The 23,256-nt window shown below is 42.5% G+C and overlaps 1 long non-coding RNA gene across 1 annotated transcript in view; it reads right to left on the bottom strand.

Annotated features, from left to right (window-relative positions):
- Positions 1 to 23,164, bottom strand: part of LOC143693596 (uncharacterized) — a 51,248-nt gene extending 28,084 nt beyond the window's left edge. Inside the window, exon 1 of the long non-coding RNA XR_013181451.1 lies at positions 22,865 to 23,164. This is a non-coding gene — a long non-coding RNA (uncharacterized LOC143693596). The remainder of the gene's footprint in view (positions 1 to 22,864) is intronic.
- Positions 23,165 to 23,256: the final 92 nt, after the last annotated feature.

The raw sequence follows: 23,256 nt of genomic DNA, 5'->3' as shown, positions 1-23,256 counted from the left end.
AGTTTTACAGACATCCTATTATGTACAACTTACATAATTTGAGTACTTAGCTGCTTAGATAATATAGTGATAGAACTTTATAGAATTAAAAAAAAAAAAAAGAAGAAAAAGCTTCTCACAGAGAATAATATAGCAAGAATGGAATTAAAGTACTCAAAAATCAGTAAAACAAGTCCCATTTTCCTTCTGGCTTTATTAGACATTTCCAAGAGGGACTTAATGCAACAAAGATGATCCCTCAACTCCTCTAGCCACGACATCATTTAAACTGAACTGTGACTTCTCAAAGCATTATTTTGCTTTTGGAAACAGAAGCTTCTGGTGACTTAGACACAAAAGGCAAAGATCTGGGTTCAAACAGGAAGGACTGTTTTTAAGAGGACTGTTTTTTTTCCTGTTGAACTGCAAACTTGCCCTAACTTTGGTGTGGATTCCTGCTCTCATCTGTATGCAACACCTAATGTCTTGCAAAAGATGAGCAGCTCTTATCTCCATGTACATAAAGATAAACACAGAAGTCTTGCAAAAGTGGCTGCAGCAAAGGACTGTAATTAGTGTGGAAGGGTAACCATGCAAGCATGTTATACCTAGAATTATTTTTTCTTTGATCACAAATTTTGGGGTTCATCTATGTTACATAAAATACCAAGGACTTAGACCCTCCACTGGCTGAAGTCATAGCTCTGAATTACCTTGATTTGTGTAAGATGATCACATATTTGTAAAACATATTTTGGCCTAGCTGTTGATAGACTAGAGTAAGGGAGTAGAAGGAAATATGCCCTTTTAGAAGATAATAATCACATGCTTCAGTAAGGTGAGAAAGAAAGAAGTATGTCCTACCCAGTGAGAAATATACCCTTATTTCATATGCACAAGCCATTTCTCTAATGAAATAACAACACCTGGTGCTGCAGAAACAGGATGGACACACATATGAACAATACAAGGGGGGCTTACTTCAGAAGTGTTTCCTCTGCACTGCTCCTGGTACCTTCCTCTACTTGCTTTTCCAAAGTATCATCTCTCTGGTGGCTCAGCTTCTGTGCAGGTTATTCAAGGACTCTTTTTCAGGGACTCTTTTTCAGGATAAGGTTTATCTGAAAGGCAGGCTATGCAAACGAACATACAATAAACTTATGTGGGTCCACATTTTTTTTCCGCTCCAAAGATTGTTCTTCCATCACCTGACACTTTGGTGCAAAATGCATCAACAGGCTAGAACTGGTACGTAAACTTCACATGCCAAACATTGGGAATGCTAAGGACATCCATAGCTGAAGAGTTTCCATGACAGGAGAAGCCTATATTCATGTGAGGGTGTAAAACTTGGTTTACCAACAGTCAGGCCATTTGCTTTGGAATGATTTGATCACTGTTGGCATTAGACCAATTAATAGTTTATGTGGTGCAACTGTGCTTGGGGAGGCACAGGCTTCCAGATTCCATGACTAAACACAGGAAAAGGGCAAGGAATGATAACAAGGGAATTCAAGTTATCTACTACCAGAAGGAAAACCTGATTTCCAACCAAACACCTGCCATTAAGAAATAGTTTCCCACAAATTCCTCATTTCCTTTGTGGAGTCTCATATCTAATGTTAGCCAGGGATTAGAGGTAAGATGCCAAACGATTTTGCTTATCGACAATAAAAGTCTGCTAGTTCTTTGCAGCAATAGTTAAAAAAATGAAAGGTGCACATGTGGTGCTGTTCTTCCATCATTTTGAAGCTGTTCTTCAGGATATTGTATTACTTTTTGTCTCTATTTATTTCCAAGTGCTATTGCTTGGCAGGCAAAACTTTTGGATCGTGTTATGTACCAATCCTTCCAGCATCTAGGTTTTCACAGCATTATTAATACTCAAGAACACAGGAACAGATCTAAAATAAATATCCCACTGTACTCTTCACTGGGTCCTATGCATCAGCTACTGCACTAGGATAAAGCAATGCTTGGTGTTCCACAACTGGATGGAGAACAGAGAAGGGAGAGCTCACAGTGAAATGCCAGGAGCCCACTTGCTGTAAACAACCAGGATGGAAGATAAATCAAAGCTGTTCTTTGATCCCAGCAGCCTGGGCTGTGTTCTGTTTGACTCTGCACCAAGGGCTGAGAGCCCCTTTGCTCCCACATTCACCAGGCATGAGGCATCCTTGAGCCTCCCTGCCCACAGAGGCTGGGCTGGTGCAGCATTAATCAGGCTGGGATGAATCTGTGCAGGCCAAACAGGGGCAGGGCCCTGGCTGTGTCCCCAGGGGCAGCACAGGAACCCTCTCACGGAGCAGCAGCAGTGACACAGGTGCCTCGACTCCAACACTAATCATGCTTCCCTCTCTGCTGCTCCCAGAGGACTTAAAGGTGTTCCCTCAGATGCTATAATTTAGCCCTTGCAGGCATCAGTCCTGTTCACCCATGCGAGGACAAGAGAGTATTTAAAGCTGAAACAGCCAAAGAATATATTCAAGAATCTATGATAAAAGCTACAATTTTATGCACCGTGGAGCATCCATCAAGGAAATGCACAGAGCTAGTGCCACAAAATAATTACATGTGCCGAGTCCATTGTAAACACAGCTTTTATGTGCATCAGCACAGCTGGGGACAGTGTTTAAAAATATAATTATGTAATGCATTTTATGCAGTCCGTGAGCCATTCAAGTGATACCATCGGTTCAGCAAAATTGCATGCAGCAGGTCTGTATCTACTGGCCTGAGCAAAGAAACATTTTTCAGGAGCATTATTTTTTCTTCCTGCCACAAAATAGATTTGTCTCCGATGCCTGTGGGGGATTTGTGTCTCTGTCATTGGCCACTTTCTCTCCTACTTTCACCAATGAAGGAGGAAGAAATGGGGAGTTATTTTTGGCCTTGCAGCAGACTCCAGCATCTAAATCAGTTAGTTCTGAAACCACTTGGGGTGGTGCCGGTTCTGTTTTAATGGCTTTGGAGGGAAGGAATTTGTGATGTCTGACTTTGTGAAGGGAAACAAAGCGGCTGTTGTGTGCTGGAAGGGCAAGGCAAGGTTAAGGCTCTGTGTAAGGAAGCTGGGTCCAGCCTTCAGAACTAGAAGTGCAGCAAAGGGTGAGCTGTGGCTAGGGCAGCACAGAGGAAGCTATTACCGAGCCACACAGAGGCTTCAGTTAGCAGGAGATCTCTATTAAAATGCACAGAGAAAGCAAGCTTACAGCTACACTAACTGCTGACACCCTCATACATCCCCCCCACCACCACCATTTATTTTATCCTTGCAAAGCTTATAGTGTCTGAGCTGCAAAACACATAGAGAAAGCTTTGCTTTCCTTCTTGTTCAGTCTGCAATTGCAGCTCAGTTGAGGTGATGCAACAGTAAAATTTCTGATACAGTGCTTCACCATGCTGCTAAATTATAGGAGCTGCAGCATCCACAGATATGTTTATCTGAGACAAAAATTGAGGTTTGTAGATACTACTTAATGGTCATTTTAAGGCCCCAAGGCTTTCACCACTTTTCAGACAGTAAATTATGTGTCTCAGCTAAATCCTACACAGAAATGACATTTGAGCTGTCAAAGTCTCTCTAGGAGACCCAGAAAATTGTTTTTTTCATTTAAAGAGACCATTAAAGAAATCTGTACCTAGTTTCATAACAGAAGATCCACAGGTGGGAGTGGCGAGATAGCTTCTTCAGCTAGCCAGGAGCTGCCTGGCACAGAGACAGGACTTGATGCTGATTTCTAAATATAGGATCTGATATCAGAAAAGAGATTTCCTTTTTTCTGTTAGATGCTGGGTCATGTGTAGCATACAGAAAAAGACAGTGGGGACCAAAATCCTGGTGTCTGCATTCCTGATTGCATGCGGGCATCATTGAGGAAGAGAGGCATAGCTCCTTGCATTCCCCTCCCTTCCTATGAATATTGTATTTCTCTTGGCTTGGAGGGGCAGCATTGATGGGAAGAGGGAAGATATCACAGCCAGGAGAGTCCATCACTGGCTGCAGCATGGCACAGCAGAGCCAAGGGGGAGCACTGCTGTTGGATCACACCCGGGTGATCAGCAGGGCTCGGCAGAATGGCTGTTTGTCTGAAAGACAGGCAGACATCATCCAGCTACTCTCTCAAAAGGAAGTACATACAGCACTGTTTGAAAAATCTCAGAATTGCCATATGTCTGATTCCAGAGCTCCTAAGGTACTTAGATGCTTCCTTCCCCACGGAAATCTCTGTAAAATACATTTTGTAGATGAAGCTCTTTGTGTTCTCTGTGGCAGGTTGTGCAGATATAGACTGACACAGTGCATACCACCTCATTTCAGAGAAAGGGCAGCCATCAATGCCTTGCCTCCACTGCACGTGTTGGTGACCATATTTCATGTCACATTACACAAGGAGGATAAGGTTTCCCATGATCAATTTAAGTAAGCAAATATTCACACACACACACATATATATATAACATAGATACGGAGCAGAATCTTTATACATTACTAAGGAAAGATTGATTTTGGGGAGGTCTAAGCAGTTAGATGGTTTCTGTAATTAAACTTGAAGGAAAAGCAAACTTTTGCATTTCTAAAATCATTCAATGTGATTTTTTAAGTTGCACATAGTGGATTTTTTTCTAGGGAACTCTATCAACACAATTACTGCTTTGCAACACAAGGATGTACAGCATAGTTAGTCACAATGAAACAATTACCTCCTATCATGCACACAAGCAGAGGGTATAAATAAGCAGTACTTTAAAATTAATTTTCTGAGCAGAATCGGTCAGTGGCCAACTAAAAAGTCCTTCAGTCTGTAGTATCAGTATCAAATGAAGGAATTTTATGGCAGAGATTTTTTTAAGATGTAACATTTTATATTCTCATGGGAATTTGTAGTTGTCCATTTGAATGTGCTTGATAATTTAGAGCAAGACATATTTAACATAGTGCCTGCAGAAAGTGAGCTGGATTTTCAAAACCACACTGTTGAGCAAACACAGTCACAAGGTTGTATGTCTATGGTTTGTTTATGCACAAGATAATTCCTTTGTAAGTCTGGTTCAGAATGTATGATACCAACAGGTGAAGACCAAACTCTTCTTTATAAGTCTTGTCTAATCAACTGGTGAGGTACAATTATAAAATGAGTTCCAAAATTTAAAGTTTTGGACCCTAAAACGCTATATTTACTACCTCCCAAAGGAAACATGTTAAGTAGAGTACTGTCAGCAGATGAGACATGGGCAAGAGGCAGGAATGAACAGGCAATGCAACTTCCTCAGGATCACATAACAGCTTTGTAGAGGAATTCACAGCAGAGCCCCTGACTTGTGTTCCACAGATTGCTAACCACTCTCAGGTCCAAACTGCTTGCAGTGTGCCTTTCCATAGAATATCACAACACTGCACTACCACAGAGACCACGTTCATTGAACATTTGCTAAACACATCTGGTTTAAGGTTCTTAACAAAAAAGTTACTCAAAAGGGTATGCTCTATCCAAGTGCATTCAACAGAGCTTTATGGCTTAAAAGCTAAAAGCAAATTTACTTACAAAAACCACTTTCAAATGGAACATGTTGTATATGATCACAGGGAACCTTCAAAACATAAAATTAAATAATTTATGTCAGTGCCTTCTGGGTGAAGCCTAGCTGTGAATTCAGAGGTAGAAATATGCAGGCAGAATGTTGTGTCCTAGAAAGAAGAACAAATGCTATTTCTACCTTTCTGAGAGAACAGAGAATCCCAACAGTGACGTGAGCACAGAAAAAAAAATAGTTTAAAGCAGGGAGAATCCTTCAGACTGTGTGTGCAGTAACTTCTGAATATCCATAAAGAAGTTAGTGCTAACTATATTTATTAGCTAGCAGAATTACCTAGGTGTAACTAAAACTCTGATTCCTTGAAGCCAGTCACTCATTCTTAAAATATGGTACATATGTGAAACTGTTACCACTTCCAAAAGAGACAACTGCCTTGGCACAGCAGACTCAGTGACACTGCAGGGTAAATGGTGGGATTTGGTCACAGGTCTGGAGGAGTGTTGTAAGGAGAGCCCATCAACCCCTTGCCCTTAAATTCCTTCAGTGCTCTTCCTTTAATCCCTCATACTAATGTTATTTATGCAGTGTTTATTAGAAGTGGTTTCTAATTTCAGGTGCCTCACTAAAACCACCCAGCTGCAAGAGGTTTGCACACCTCCTTCTGAGATAATGGAAGCAATGGGCAATACCTGCTCTCATCTCCTTCCCTATGACTGCAGTCACACATTCCCACTTTTTCAAACACCACTACTCAGCACAAATGGCTACTCAAGCTGTATTTCCTTAAAAAGGTGGGAGTTGGGGAAGCATTGGCTATTTGGGGACTTGCAGGCAAAATATGTTTTTTTAAGTAAGGAGATACCAGCAGATGGATTTCATGAAGGAAAAACACGGAACAGAATGCCATAGCCAGTCCAAATAGTTACAGCAAAGAAGAAATGTGAATCTGAAACCCAACTTGTTAACTGTGTCTTGACAGTGTGCAGTTGCAGGTAATAATTGTCTTTCCAGTCCAAACTCATGCACTTCCCAGCCCATGAAATGGAAAGCTGAGAACATAATCACCCTGACTGGCAGGCAGAGCTGGTGGATGGCAGCTTTGAGCTACTTGGAAACTACAAAAGAGACTCAGCCCTTAGAACAAGGAGGTTCTGGTCAGACTCTTCCATGGTGACCCTCCAAAGCACCTCATAATGAGGATGTTTTCTTTTGCTCACTGTGCACAACAACAGAAGTGGTGGTATGGCCTCATCAACCAGCAGGACAACAAAAGGACAAGGAGAAGGTGATAACCAACATCTGCCTGCAGCACCATGTAAGAGCACTGTGAGTATTTCTCCCCCCCTTGGAAAAAGTAGGTAACTATGGAGAAAGGGTCACAGAAGTTCTTACCCTCCATTCTGCCCTGAATTTTCTAGAATTCAGGGCCACTGGCTGAAGCCAGTTTTGAGTATTCACTTACCTGGCACCTGCAGGTGAGAAATTGGTCTGCTATAAAGTGAGAGAGTTAAAGGCAAGAATGGACCACTGTAACCACCCTTTCTAATCTCCAAGGTATTTAATTTCAATTCAGTAACCCCATAAAGAACCACATAACCATCTATTTAAGTAAATATCTGGCTAAAATGTGTCTTCTGAAAATATATTGATTCTTAAGACAAGTATATGAACAATCAGTCCTTAGGAGATTTTTTTTCAGTAACAAAAATTATTTCAAAATTAAGCCAAATTTCTAATTTGAGCTTACTTACCTTCAGGTTCCAGATGTCTGAGACATACTTCACCAGTCTGCACACATTCTCTTGAGCCATTCAATCATTTTTTGGTAGCACCATCTTTCTGTGAGGGTACTTTATACTGAGCAAGTCAGCTTTTAATCCTCTTCCTGATAAAGCTAAACCAGCTCTCCATTGAGGCTCTCCTAATAAAGACTCCAGGCCTCAAATCTGTTTGTGGCTTTCTGTGAAATCTTTAATCAATACCTAGGCAACTAAAATATCTGTCACAAAAGAAAGGATATTGAGACAGAAAAGGGCCATACAAGGAGAAGGAGTGTTCACTTCAAACAGCAAGTCTACAGCATTACAAAATACAACGTTCAGATCTAGACTTCATCTGTTTTACTCTGTTTTGTTAAGTTCCAACCTTACCTTTAAATCTCCTACACGTACAGGAACAAAAAATTAGGGGAATCATTGTATTTTCATGTCTGAGGACAAATGTTAGATCCCCCTGCATTGTAGAGAGAGCTGCTTAGGCAGCGTGCAGGGCAGTGTCCAGCCAGAGGCTGGGATTAAGGAGGTGTGCAGAGCCCACCCAGGACAGCCACACTGCCTGGAGGCTGCTCTGCCTCCCCCTGCCAAGGCTGGCCAGCACTGCTTCCACCCTGCTGCAGGACACCTGCCTGCCCCCAAACTGGGCACTGATATTTGGGATTGCTTCCACCCTGCTGCAGGACACCTTCCTGCCCCCAAACTGGGCACTGATATTTGGGATTGCTTCCACCCTGCTGCAGGACACCTGCCTGCCCCCAAACTGGGCACTGATATTTGGGATTGCTTCCACCCTGCTGCAGGACACCTGCCTGCCCCCAAACTGGGCACTGATATTTGGGATTGCTTCCACCCTGCCCTGCCCTGCTGCAGGTCACCTTCCTGCACCCAAACTGGGCACTGATATTTGGGCTGCAGGCCGTGGCTATTCAAGGACCCAGTTCATATTTGCTAAGCTGTTAATTACAGTGTAGGACTTAGTTTCTAATGTCAGTGACATGGCAGGAAGCTCCCAAAGTCCCTACTTCACCCTTCTCCACCAGTACCAAGGGGACTCCATACTACTGTTACTTTCACATCATTATGCTTTTAAAAATGATCAGATCACAGTTTCAAGAAGGAGCCATCCTTGGAATAGCATATATTTAAAAGAAAGGCAATTTCCAATTACTAGAGTCTGTAAAAGCCAGAGATCAGATTCAATTACACTGCACTTTGCAATTTACAATCTGTTGGTGTTCATTTCAGCAGAGGCTTGTTAAATGCTCTCTTGCTGCAGACCTTCAAAATGTTCTTGGCAACTGAAAGAGCAGTGGTTCTTAGTCCAGAGCCTTACCATAGCTTAAGCCATTAAAATCTGGGTCAGACCCCAGCCTCTGCTCAGAAACCCCACTTAGGCAAGCATGGCACATGTTTCAGCCCAGTGAAGGAACCTGGTGGGCTACTGAGCAAAGCTGCTGTGAACCCACATTTAAAATGTGAAGTCACCAGAATACACAAATATGCAATATGTCAGATTCTGACAGGCTCACTGACCTATTATGGTTCCAAATCCAGAATTTGGATGTCCTTGGATTTTCCTTTTTTCAGAGTGAGGCTCTCTGGCTTCACAGTTTGGTTACTATTGCTGCAGCACATAAGTGCTCAAAGATAACAGGCATGTGGTGGAGGTGCTTGCCCTGTTGGTTCCTGATGCACATTCAGCAGATCCATAACCCAAGGCAGGTGGCAAAATCCAAGGGAAGGGCCACAAAGGCAGAGGAGGTGACATTTGCAGGCCTCTTCTCATAAGTACAATGACAAATTAGGAGTGCTACTATAAAAATTAAGCAGCAGTGATAAAGTCAGTAGAATTGTATCAGTTCATACCAGATCAAAATGTGGTGCTCTCTAGGAAACGATGTATGAGTGGGATATAATTGATTAATTGAAGACACAGGTTTCCAAAGAATCCCGGGCTTAGGAAAAATGCAAATGTCTTTAGATGTGTTACAACAAACCAGATTCAATATATACTATTAAAGTTGATGGCAAAAATATTTGCAAAAATGGGAAATTATTACATTTCTAAACTCATCCCAGGGCTAACTCAGTCATTCCTTCCCCCATTTCTGCACATCTACTGGTACAGATCTTGTCAAGTACCTGAAAACACGAAACTTAAGCAGGGAAGGAGAACAACAGAAACAACAGCAAGCATCCCTCTTAAGAGGTACTTTCCAACAAGAAATGTGCCAGAAACACTGCACAGATCCACTAACAAGGCAAATCAAAATGCTTTAAGATTTGTTTAGGAGACTAGATACCAACAAAATCCACTGCCATTCAGTCTTTCCTGTTAACAATGGCTTAGAGTAAAATTAGCATATTTCTGAATGGGCCATTGCCCTGAGGTTGTGGTTATTTACCTTCAGTGTAGTTGTGCAGTGCACCCTGAAAGTTCAAAGTGGGCAGCTGCCTTTGGGCATCATGGGATGCGTTAATTTTGTGTATTCAATTTGAATTTATTTTCAATATTGTGACCTCTCTGCTCCCCTTTCTGCATTTCATTTTTTTAAGTTTGCCTTAGTAATTGTTAGCAATTTTTCATTTTTGTATTGGTTTTGGGTGTGGTGGAAGCCAAACATACTTATCTGCTATTGTTCCTAGTACTGAGCCACATTACCCGTGACATGGGCTACAGGGGTTTTGTGTAATCAGGGTAAATCAGAGTGATTTCAGAGAAATGCATGGAGTCAAGCTCAGGTTGCACAAATTGCTCCAAAGTCAGAGGAGGAACGAGGTCATATAGCAGACAGCAATCTAAAACCTAGATTCGAACAGGTGTCAGTTGACCCTCCTGCCACGAAGAACGATCAGAAAAAGCACCAGGGGAGGATGAACGGGAATGAATCCTGAAGGATTCAGGCATGAGAGCCCTGGTTCTCTCAGAAGTCCAAGGACTGCAGAAGCATGCAGCAGCCTGCAGGACTGCTGGCTCTTACCCTGCCAGTCCTTGGGGGAGCACAGCCAGGGTTGCCCTTGGGCAGCGTCCAACGAGAGGTTTTGTCCTAAACCTGGTGCTAAGGAGGTTCCGAGGAGGAGGTAAAGTTGACTTTGGCAGCCTTGAGGAAAATCTCAAGGCAGTTTTTGAGGGGAAATGAGGGGAAAGCTAGGAGACAGGCAAACTTGGAAATGCAGCAGCTGCAATATTCATCAAAATTTAAGTCACATATGGATTAAAAATGAAGACATAACTTCTGAACTATGAGTATCACTAGGAAAAGGAGACAGGCAATTCAGTGCAAAAGGAATTTCAAAGCTCTGTGTTTTTAGCTAAAGAAGCTAAATGTTAACAGGAGACACTGACATGAAGTTGGCTTTTATAAGGAAGAACTTTCCCTTCCTCGTCCCAGCAGGGCAGCGAGCCAAGCTGAAAGCCGATGATCAAAGGTCAGTCAGCGCTCCCGAATCTCACCAGTTATCAGGATCTCCGCTGGAAACAAATGCTTTCACACTGCAGCTGAGCACGTTTGTAAGGGCTGCTGAAAGCTACATTTCAATTAATGCAGAGGTAATACACTTTGGGTTCTGGGCAACATCAGCATGCAGATATTTCAAGTGGCAGTGAGTCAATACTCTATTACTAGCAGCTCTGCAGGCAAAGTGCCCGCTGGGAATAGGGAGGCAGCTACAGCCTCCCCTACCAGGAGGGGTCTGGCGTGGGGGAGCATACACCTTTGCTGTTTGCCCTGTGCTAGGTTTTTTGGATAAGCTGAATTCTTTGGTTTCTGTGATTATCAGCTCAGCACCACTGTTAGAGGCCTACATTTAATGTAACAACTTTCCAAAACCTACCTCAGAACAAGACCAAGCTTCTGCAGATGGAAAAGCTGATAATATGAATTATGAGAGCCAGCTTTTGCTGCACTACTCAAGTAGGTCTTAGAGGACTGCCTGCCTACATTCCCCCAAAAGTTCACATCTCATCACTGTTGGAAAGTAATACATATGGCGGTGTGTGTGTGTGTGCATGTGTATGTATATATATAAAAAAAGATATATATATAAATATATAACTTACAAGGGATCACACAACTGGAGTCAGACATAATTAGTTAGGGAAGGAACCACACAGCATTTCACATTTCCTGCACAAAAGACCCATAGGTTTCTCTCAGTTTGGGTCTTGGCTATCAACTGCATTCCACTTTTTGACCTTGAGCTGTTGGGAAGTATTTTCTGGACTAGACAATTAGGAAGAAAGTGGAACAGTATGTGAAGACTGGTGTGTGGTTATGTACTTTTGAGCAGGGTGGCTCATTGATGGGAGATGAGCCACACTACCTGGAATTTTCTGTTCCTCAGAATGAATCCTGGTATGAACAAGTTATTGAAGGAGAAATTCAGAAAAAATACTTAGGGTTTTGTCTGAAAAACATCATACTGGTAAACAAAAAGGCAAGGAATTGGGATTTTTTCCCATGAGACTGTGCCTGGCAACTCCATTCTGCTCTGTCACACTCATACACCACAGTGCCTGGTGGAAAACGAAGAACTTAAGAAGGAAAATGGCAAAATCATTCATACAATATGGGTGGGCTAAAATAGAGCTAAAGAGGAAATAAAAGATATTATATCCACAAACACTGATTAAGTTGTGGGCGTTAATGAAGAACAAAACTTTCCTTCATTGAGCTAAAACAGTAGTTGGGACTGAACATTTCCCAATATGCATAAAACAGAGAAATAAAGCTGTATTTTTTTAAATGAATGAAATTCTCTTGGGAGATGGTTGGCACAAAGTCTAAGCACAAATGAAGATCCACTTCAATCCATAGAATAGGATTTAAAGCCATAGACTTTTTTTTTCACCAGGGATCATTTCATCCTCCAGCAGGCAGAGAAAGGAATGACAGAGGAAACCAATCCAGCAGCCTCAGAAAAAAAAAAAAACAAAAACTAACTGATAAGTTGGAAAATAGCAGCTCAGCATGCCTTGTGGGTTTTCCTCCCCCTTTTAAATTATTGCAGCATTTATTCCTCCGCACTCAATTCAAGTTCCTTGTATATTCATCACTTCAGAAAGGAATTTGAGTGGAGTGGTAATGCATAGTCAAGTAAAAGATTTGGATTTACTTATGGCATTCTCAAAAAATGCAGATTTATCTTTGTATCAGTAGATTTTGGAGATGTGCCAACTAAGAAGGTAAAACACAAGGAAAGCAGTAATTTCAATTTTTTTCTGCGTAGCATTTAGCTCTTCAATTAAAGTTGGGAGAATTTTTTTCAATCTTTGTCTTATTGTTGAAACACAAAACTGCTTTCTGTTCAGCAAATAATCTTTATGTCATGCAGTGTTTAAAACCCTATAGTGACAGATCTCTGCATAGGATACCTCCAGATTAGTGTGGAGTTTCCTGACTTCACTGCAGCTTAGCAAAGATGTGGAGCTCACTGCACGTGGAGTCCACATCAGCAAAAACCGTCAATAAAATTTTACATGTTACCAAAAAACCCCAAACCACCAGATTTCTATATACCTGTATCTTCCTTGCCAAAGCAGTGCAACTGTGGAAAAACTGAGATGAAGAGGGCAAAGTTTCCTTTCTCACTCTGTATCAGGGCAAAGACAAACTGGCTTTCAGTTGCTGCTTTTCTCCTGGCTCTGCTGTTCCAGCTGACCTTTGAGCAGGGCACAGACCATGGTGCAGAAAACAGCATTGGAGCTCAGCTCCCGTGAATCACCCATTTTCCATGTGGAATTTAACCTCATTATCACCTCTATCACACTCAAAATTGAACCCTTGACATCCACAGACTATGATTTAATCTGTGCTCCACCTCCCACAGAGCACTTAGTACTGAAACAAGGATGACTACATTTCTTTAAAAGTTTGTCACATTTCATTTTGCAGATCAAAAAATTAAGACATCATGTGTATCAAATTCACCCACTTCAGTTACTTTGCATGTAAGCTTGATTTCATTAATTGTTCTGTACACTGTATTCATTTTGAGCACAAAGATGAAAACCCCAGCCAGAGTCAGGTCCTGCTGAAAGCTCTGACTCATTCTCATATTTCTCTTTGCTCCAGGGCCTCTTTCTTCCTAACCTTTATATTCTTTCACTGTAAAAAAGACTCAAAAAACCCCAAAAAAGCCTCTTCCCCCATTTACTGATGCTAGCAAGAGTAAATGGGTTTTGTTCACAGCCTTAATATAGCATCATCACCATTCTCCTCCAGGTTTTCAATGAAGCTGCCTACTTCATCTCATCAGTAGTCACCAAAATCAGTTGAAACATTTCTATGGATTCCAGTGGGCACTGAAATAGGCCATTATAAAACCTAACTTGTGCAGTTTTACGAAAATCTACTTAGTTCTAGGTGATTTTTTTTCAGAAAGGATTTTAATACTTGAGTCCATTACATAAGTTACAGAACAACCCATAGGCCCGTGGCTGCCAAAGTGAAAATAGAAGGAAACACTCATTGAAATCATGCTTTCAACACACACAAGAGCTCTGCTTCTTCTAATCTTCTACAACTAGGATGGGAAAGGACTTCTTGGGTTCAACGAGTTAGTGAACATCACCAAAAACCATCAAGCATTTCCTGGTGGGCATCAGAAGGTGAAGGAGATGACAGCCCTTCTACCAGTCTTCTCTTTGTGGCATTTGCTGTCAGAATCTAATCTTTGCTAACCTCTGACAGATGCACCAACCCCCTCCCCCGAGGTATGAGGTGCTCCCCTTTGTTCTTCACACGTTAATCTGTGCTGAGGACAACTGCAGCACCTCAGCTACATCAGGGGAGAACTACTAGGCTCACATGATGAAGTTTGTGGCAGGCAAAGGTTCATCAAAAAGGGGGCTTAATTATCTCTTTTTCCTTTATTAACACCTATTGAATCTCATCCTGTAATCTCAGGCAGCACTTCTCACTCATGGTGTGCCCGTGAATGAGAACACATCCAGTGTCTGGCACAGCCCCTCTTGCAAGTGTTCTGCTGGTGCTGCTCTTTCTTCTCCCCGTTCTGAAAATCGAATTGGGATTTGCAACATGCAAAACACCTCAGCAGAGGATCAGCATTTCAAGGTGGCTTGCATTTTTTAATGCTGTTTCCTCACCACATCACACAAATACTTTCGTTCTCACTTATCCGATGGTAACTTTGGATATGTGGGGTTGTGGGATTGCTTCACACAGCAGGGATGACTACATCTACTATAACTACACTGAACAGAGAGAAGTTTTCCTCAAGGAAGGGATTATTCAGCTTAGTCATAGGCTCGTTTATATCAGATTCTCTCATCACAGGGTCATGACCCAGCTGAGATGACTTACTCTTCTATAGATTTCAGAACCAAAGTCCAAGAAAAAGAAAAAAATACCCCATCAGTCTTCAGCCAGGTTGAAGACTTTTCCCCCTTCCTGGCAGGAAAGCCAGCATCAGCAGCATTATGTAACTCCCACACATTGTGGGCCCCAGGAGCCACTGTTTCTAAAGCATCCTGCTCTGCACCTTGCACTTTCACGCTGCTCCCTAAAGTCTCTTCCCAAAACTGGTACCTACAAGCCCAGCCCAAGGCTTTCAGGCCCTTTTACAAGGGTCTCTCTTCCTTAAAGGCCTCAGTATCAGATCCTCAGTGTTAATTCCTGCAGATGTCCTGTACCTCCTTGCCAGACTATTTCCCTCCTCATGAGAGTTTATGTCTGCTCCCTTCACCTGGGGTGAGTAAAGCAGAATGAAGGTTGAACTCCTGCTCCTCTGAGGGGTCCAGCTCACCATACCACAGGATGATCTCCACAAGGGGTAGCTTGGCCCACTGGCATCCATTCCACCTGAGCTTCTGGGACACATAGACATGCCTAACTCTAAACATGAGAGCAGCCCCCAGCAATCAGAGTAGTGGCATTGCCTACTCACCTCCCTAAGTGCTTAACTGCACCAGAGCTGATGTGACCTAGCTTTGGCTCTGGATTTAAATGCTGGAGGCTGAGTTTTTGCTTGCTGTTTTAAAGGAGCAGAGCAAGCCTCCTTTTTCAGATACTGAGCTCCAGCTGGTTTAGCTAATGTCAAGGGAAATCATGAGTCCTTTGGAAATCTCTGAAATTTAGGCACGTAATGTGTAAAGGAAGATTGTACAAACAATGCAGCCAAATAAGTAAATCTTGGTGACAGAACAGCCATTTACTGAGGAAACAGCATACAGAGAAGAGGAATTAGCTGGGAAATACTGTTTTGTAAAATTATTTGTCCAATTTCCATGTAAGCTATCAACAAATCTTGGAAATTACCTTGGAGATTTCCAGCCACTGGAACACTGCTGCCAGCTCTCTATTTCCATGCCACAGAGATAAAAAAGATCTACTGAACAGCCCTCCCTTGCTTCCATGCTGCTCTTACACAACTTTTCCACTATTTTCTACATGGTGACATTTTTAAACAATAAAAACTTCCACCTGGCATAGGACACTCCTGCTCTCCCTCCATTTCTGAAGCACAGTAGGATCAATGATTCACCATGGCTAACAAAGAATGAAGGGGCTGCAGAACGGCCCTAGAAAAAAAAAATCAGATGTACAAGTTCCCTGTTGTGAGAAATGAAGCCAACTCTGCCAGCCCTGCACTGCCACTGCAGCACAGAGTTCTTGGTGCAGACAGTCAAGAAGGCTTGGAAAGAGACCCTAGGAAGTTGCATTTCCACCAGTCCTCCTGAGATTTACTGGAGCAGGATCATAAAGTTAGCTTGCTATTTATTTCCACATTAACTCCACTGAAATAAGAGTGGGCCAGGTACAAACACTAAAACAAGAACAAACCTGGCATTTAATCCAAACCCTGAGACTTGACACAAGCATAAAAATGTAATATATTTTTTAAAAGGTTCAATTTCCTTCAAATGCACTTATCTCTAGGGTTGCAGGTGCCAGCCAAAATCTCCCTATCTCCAGAGATAAATAGTGAGATTATGAGATCATATCCTCTGAAATTAATTCCCTGGTATTCAGTTTCTCCAGCTTCGATCCATGAATTCTGCACAAAATGTTTCAGGGAACACAGTGCATCTCAGCTAAAGATTACTTGTTAATAAACAAGATTATTTTATGAACAACACAGAAATCAGAGAAGGTCAATAAACAAACCCTATTTTAATAACATCTTCTGCATTGGTTCCCCAAGAGGACCAGAGCAGAAAGTGAATTGATGTTTCTATGAAAACTCCAGCTCCACATACTCTGCTGCTGTTAATCAGACTTCTTAATTGCTCTGGAGCAAGACTGTGCATGAGCTGAGGATGAGGACTCTCCTGGACAGGGGGTCAAAGACAACTCTGCTAAAATGAGCAATAGCATGATAAAATGGCAATAATCTGATAAAAACCAGAATTAAGGTGCAGAACATGGGCCTCTCCAAGAAGTGCAGAATGCATCTTAGGCACACGGGCTATGTGCTTTTAGAAGCAGATTGCAATTAAATCATCCAGCAGTAAGTGGGTGAATGGTCATTTTTTTGGCTGAGCAAGAAGCAGGAGAGCTTAACAGTCTGCTCAAACATTTTATCCTCTGCATAGCCATTTTCAGCCTATCTGTGGCCAGCCTTTTGAGGTACCACTGCATTAAAAATGTTCTTCCCTGAAGGTACTTCCACGCCACAGCAGATGTCACTGACTTGGCACTGTTTGAAGGGTCTATTAAAAGTCATGTAATTAATTACTTGGGCTGTCATCACAGCACTGCTTTTGAGATATTTAAAATGGTTTATTATTGATAGCCTTATGCTGCAGTGTGCCGAGCACCTTCCCCCTCACCCCTGGATGCTGAGACAAGGGCCAGTGCAGGCTCCCCAGGCTCTGAGCATCCTGTCTCCTCCTGAGGCTGCTGCTGCCTGTGGCACTCAGCACAGGGCCCAGTGCCACCACTCCTGGGAGGCCTGACCCAGCAGCAGGCACTGTGGCAAGCCCCAGGTGCTTGGAATACTGAATCCCATGTCAGTGAATGATTTGGGAAAGTGATATTGCCTGCAGCTGGGCAGGACCCACACCAGAGTGGGGGAGCACGACAGGAAGGGAGCAGCAGGGCTGAACTGCTCCACACCAACCACAAGCCCAGTCCCCCTTGCCTTGCTCAGGGGACATAACCTGTGGTGAGAATAAGCATGAAGGAGAAAAAATGAGCCTTGGAAAGGGGGAAGGAAAGATGCTTTCTCTGAGTGTTTTAGTGTTAGCCTTCTTGCCTTCCAATACCCAAATAGTTAATTAAATACATAAATAATTGGCAATATATTAATTCAATTTCCCTCAAGTCTAGCTTGTTTTGCCCATGATGGTAACTGAAAGTGATCTCCCTGTCCTCATTTCAACACATAAGCTTTCTCATTCCTGATCTTCCTTTTTCTCTCCCCTTCCTCTTAAGGAGGAGAGTGAGTGAGCCACTGGTGGGAGTTTGGCTGCCAGCCATGGCCATCCCACCACACTTGGGTACCAAACATCTCACAAGGACAAATACTGAACCATGTGCAGGGACCTGGGAACTACAGCACCTGTGGAAACCTCAGTGACAGGGATGGCTCCTGGTGCCCACTCATCACCAGACTCAGAGAGAGCTGTGACACCACCTTTGCTAAACTCTCAGGCTGCACCCAATTCCTTCATGAGGAAGTGTCTCTTGGGCTCTGCTAAATTTCTGCCAACACATTTGACTTCCATCCTGGGACAGAAAATGCAGTATAGCAAAGCATTCTTGAAAAATTGCTGAGCTCTTCTCTGTGGCAGTTATGAAAACATCTATTGCCAATAAAACGAGAAGGAACAAATTCTCAGAGGCGAAAAAAAATCTATAGGCATACAGAGGATAAAAGAAGTAAGAGTAATCTGCTGCCTAGGTCTCTAAAGCACAAATCTTTGGTTAATTTCAGTGGCTGATATTGCTGTTGTTTGTTTCATTTTAGACATACCACCAGGAACAGAAAAAGAAGCATCACATTTAGGGTTAGGTTATAGAAGATAATTTACACAGTTTCCTCTCAAAATTGATTCAAAATGTCTCAGCTATGAGCCAGGTCATGCAAGCTAAGATATCCCTAAACACTGTAAACAGAGTACAAATAAATATGAATTTGAAATATGAAGAGAGGGGGATGTCTCCAGGCATTTTTCTCAGCATCCTCCCTCGGTGATATGAAGAGTCATCAGCACACTAATGAACACAGTCACGCTCAATATTAACAGGAACTTTTCTCAAGTGCTACCAAGGGCCAAGAAATATGACATAGGAAGTCATATAAGAGTGGTTAAAGTAGAAAGAAAGCAGAACACAAGCAGATTTAGGACCTCACCTGAAGTCTATTGAATAGAATGGGTAGAAACCCCTTGACTCAGTGATGCCTTATATCTTTCTTGAGAGAGAAGCATTAAAACTAGCATTTTCTCTGTAGGAAACAAAGCTACAGATACTTCTCCAAGCCCAGAGACAAATCTGCAAAGCAACAGTAATGAAAATGAACTGGAAGTGAAAGCAGGGAGCTCGCTAGGTATGACTGAGCCATGCAGTTTGGCAGCTATGCAAGCTCATGTATTTAGGGCTGCAAACATGTATACATGATGTGGTGCTGTGCCAAGTGATTCAGGCTGGCTCTAAAAGAGACACTTGTGTAACCAAAACCTCTATGGCCATCTTTGCTTGGCACCCCATTTGATCTCAGAGGTGTAGAAGGTTTTACCTCAGCAGCAGGAGGCAACACTTGAACTGGCCAAAGCCAGACTGACTAGTTTCCAGCTACAATGCATGTCCTCCATCCAGGAAAGTTTTCCCATGAAAGAAAGAAAGGCTGTGGGGAAAAAGAACCCCAACACCCAGGAATCATCTATACAGATTGTTACAGCTGGTTGCACTTGACAAAATGCAGTGCTCCTTGTGGCTGCTGCAAGATCTGCTAGATGCTGTCTGCTGGCCACAGTGGTGCTCCCAATGAGGAAAACTCTCTCCTTTGGAATAGGAAGAGGCTCTACTTGATCCCAAAGTAGAGACTGTGGATGAACAGGCTATTTTTTCCTCTGTTTGAACTCTGAATTTGCATGAGAAGTTTACCATTTGAGTATCATTCTATTCTGCACTGATTTATCTTTTTCTCCCCCACTTTCTGCAAATTGAAATAAATGGATTAACTAGAATTCACTTGACCTTCTGTTTTTTAAAACTGAGTCTTACTTGTTATGCTCATACAAGGTGGCACAGAACTAAGCAGACATCCAACCTAGACAGGCAGGCTTTTATGTTATGTAAAGCATAAGCAGATTTCAAAGCAAAGCTACTATTAACCTCTGCCTAATTTTTTCTAAAAGGATTTTTTTTAAAGAATTTGAAAGCAGGGCAAAGCGAAAACTGCATTTCAGAATAAGGCTTGTTAAGCAAATGCCAGTGAGATAATACATGACTCAAGCATACTGCAATGCTTCCCTTCATCTGTCCTCCCATTTACAGAAATAAAATCACAGAATGGGTGAGTTTGGAAGGGACCACAGTGGTTCAAGCTCCCTGCTCAAGCACATTCATCCATTGGAAGAACTCTTGAATATCTCCAAAGAGTGAGACTCTACAATCTCTCTGGGCAATCTGTTCCTGTGCTCAGTCACCTACACAGTGAAGAAGTTCTTCCCCATGTTCAGGTGAAATGCTGTGATCCAGTTTCTTCCTGTTGCCTCCTGTCCTATTGCTCAGATGGAGCAGAGCCTGGCTCCATCCTCTTGGCACCCCCCACCCCCCTTCAGTTACTGATGGACATTTCTGAGCTCCCCTCTCAGTTGTCTCTTCTCGAGGCTGATCAGGCCCAGCTCCCTCAGCCTTCCCTGGTAAGAGAGATGTTCCAGTCCCTTAATCATCTTTGTTACCCTCCACTGGACCCACTCAGGAGATCTACGTCTCTCTTGTACTGAGGAGCCCAGAACTGGACACAGCACTCCAGATGTGCCTCACCAGGGCTGAGCAGAGGGACAGGATCACCCTGAGCTGCTGGCAGTGCTCTTCCTAATGCTCCCCAGGATACCAGTGGCCTCCTTGGCCACAGGACACACTGCTGGCTCATGGATGGCTTGCTGTCCACCAGGACACCAAGGTCCTTCTCCACAGAGCTGCTTTTCCTCAGCCTGTGCTGGTCCATGGGGTTATTCTGCAATTCTCTTCGAACCTCAGATGGTTCCTCTGTGCCCATCTCTCCACCCTGCTGAGGTCCCTCTGAAGGACTGCACAGCCCTCAGGGGAATCAGCCTCTCCATTTCAGGTTGACTCTCTCACCATCAGGTGGCCCCTCTTGCTGTGTGTGCTGCACACCCTGATCTCAGCACATCTGCCTGTTCATGTGATGGTAATAATCAAAACTACTCTGAGATAGCAGAGGGTGCTGCTCCAGATCATGGTGTAGGTCTTATGAATTTACTGCTTCATTTGGGAAACATCAGGTGAATATAAAGAAGCAATTGCATTTGTACTTTCTTCTCTCTTACTCATGTGCCAGAAGCTTCTTATTAGGGATATTCAAGTGACCCGTGTGACAAATTACTGCCTCAATAACTTTCCCTATGAGCACTGCCACAATTGTGCCATCACAAATCCAGCCAGTAACATTTCAGCATTGTGCCAGGAGCAGACCAGAAAATGAAGGACACACAGTTTACTTCTTAGCAGTTCAGTCCCCAAAGAGTGACAGTGCCCAAATGCCTCAGTTCATGCCCACTAGGAAGAACCAGGTAACATTCCTGCTTTTCTTTTTTCATCACCTACCACTTTGAAGAGGGCTGACTAAGGATCTCAGACACTGAAAACCAGACCTATCAGGTAATGCAGCACTTCTCTCTTTTTACAGCAACAGGACTATTCTCTCTTGGCTACTGTATTCTAAACATATGGAATGAAGCCAATTATCTCAATTATTGGTCTTCAATAGTTGGGTGCTCTAATCTGCTTTTCCCTGTGTTTGGATCAATCCTGTCTTTTCTGAAACCTCTTTGAATCTTTCCTCAAATATCTGTCAGTAATAGCTGATCAAAACTCAAAACTTCCACCATGTGGGGAAGTCCAATGATGATGAAGTCCTAAGACCCTGCAGTACAAATCTGAACATTTCTAACACTCCTCTGGTTCAGATGCAGCTAGAGGTAGGCACACTCAAACAGCCATCCATTAAAGCCTAACCAAGGCTAAAATAGACAGGCTGTGCAGCTTTGATGTGGATATTTATTTCCCTGTTTTGTCTTAACTCCTGCAATCTAACTCCTCCACCCAGCTATGTACGGTGCTGATCTCATATCTGTATAAGATACTGACCAACCTCAGGCCATACAAACTTCAAAACAGACATTCCATCCTCTCTGGAAGATGTCAAAACATTCAAGTTTGCTTTATAAGTAAAAACACAAAAAAAGGGCAAAATAAAATACTGAAATTACTTTTCAAAGTGCTTTGTACCAACTTAGACTGTATGCAACATCTAAAATTACAATTGGAGCAAGATGCTTTTGGCTTGTCAAATTTAAAAAAAAGTTCAAAAACTTTCCTTGAAATTTTAAAAAGAATGTGCATGTGTATGTGAAATACAATTTCCAACACCAAACCTATTTGTTTGAAAATTTTCAACTGTTTTGCTTCAGTAATTTAGCTCCTGTTCCCTGAACAGCTGATTGTTTTCACTGTTTTCTGTTAATAAACAGCACATAATTAAAGATAAACAAGGTACCACTGCAGGATGACTTGAAGGAAAAGGAGTTACCTCAGTGGTACCACGCAACATATGCAGGGCTCTGAATTAGATAAGAATAACATGGTTTAGCTTTCCCCTGCAGAGTTTCAGTGATTCTGGTCTCCCCTAAAAAGAAATGAACAGAACTAGAGCAAGTATTCCCACTAAAACTCACACTGACAAAGCAGAAAGGACTTAGTAAAACAGCACAGGTCTGTTCTACACTCTTTGCTGTTACTTCAGGTTTAAGTCTTGAAATTTGGACTTAAATATGTTTTCAATACATGTTTATCTGTCCACCTGACTATATTTTAAGGGAGCAATCATTAACTAAGTATCCATGTTACAATCATCTCAACCATTGTGTGGTCAATTTTGAGTGCCTTCTCTTTTAACAGTTTTTAAGAAGCAGTCTTTATAGCTATGCATCGTGAAAACAGTTTCTAAAAGGAATTTTGCAGGAATCTTTAGCTTGGAAAGCATAGATAGCCCAGAGAGATGTGTGCTCTCCACTCAGTACCTAGTGGATATTTCCTGTATCAGAGCATCCTGGGCACAGCTCTCAGAGAAGCAGGCAAACATTCATGAATTCCATGATCCCCTGCAGCACTACAGCGTGGCACAGAGGGGTCCTCTGAACGTGGAGCTGCAGTGGTGCCATGTTAATGTCACAAGCTGCAGACATCACCAAAGCAATATAATTTACAAACTCATTACCCTGTCTCCCCCTCCTGCTGCTCATCCTGCAAGACAGCTCTCTGCCCAAAATGGGACTTCACCAGGCATGGACTTAATCTGAGTAGTAGGGAAAGAAAAGCACCAGAACAAGACAGAAGGGATCTTCAGAAGTTGCAGCTCACCTCTGCGATTCCTTGCGTTTTCCATCCTGGAATAGCTCTGAACAACCATGCAGTGAGCAGCCTTTGTCCTTTACAGATGGGACTGGTCTGGCCTCAGAAGCAGCCCACTTTGTGAATGCCTCTGCTACATGAGTCCTGGTTTCAACCTATCCTTTACAAGCATATAGGCAAACAAATGAAGAAAAAAAAAGACAAAAAAGAAGCCAGACTATCTAGTATTGTCTCAATTTAAAAAACATGAGTGACTGCAAGAGCTAGGTATTTCTACAGCCAGCCACATTCCTAGTATCCCTGTGCACAGTCTGTGTAATTTGTAGTATGTTTTATCTATCCTTCAGTAAGTCCATCTGTATGTATGCTATAGTTACCACAGGAGAGTTAAAAATACATCC

This window comes from Agelaius phoeniceus, chromosome 3 (genome assembly GCF_051311805.1).
Source record: "Agelaius phoeniceus isolate bAgePho1 chromosome 3, bAgePho1.hap1, whole genome shotgun sequence".
Classification (NCBI taxonomy): Eukaryota; Metazoa; Chordata; class Aves; order Passeriformes; family Icteridae; genus Agelaius; species Agelaius phoeniceus.
This window is presented reverse-complemented; position numbering and strand designations above follow the sequence as displayed.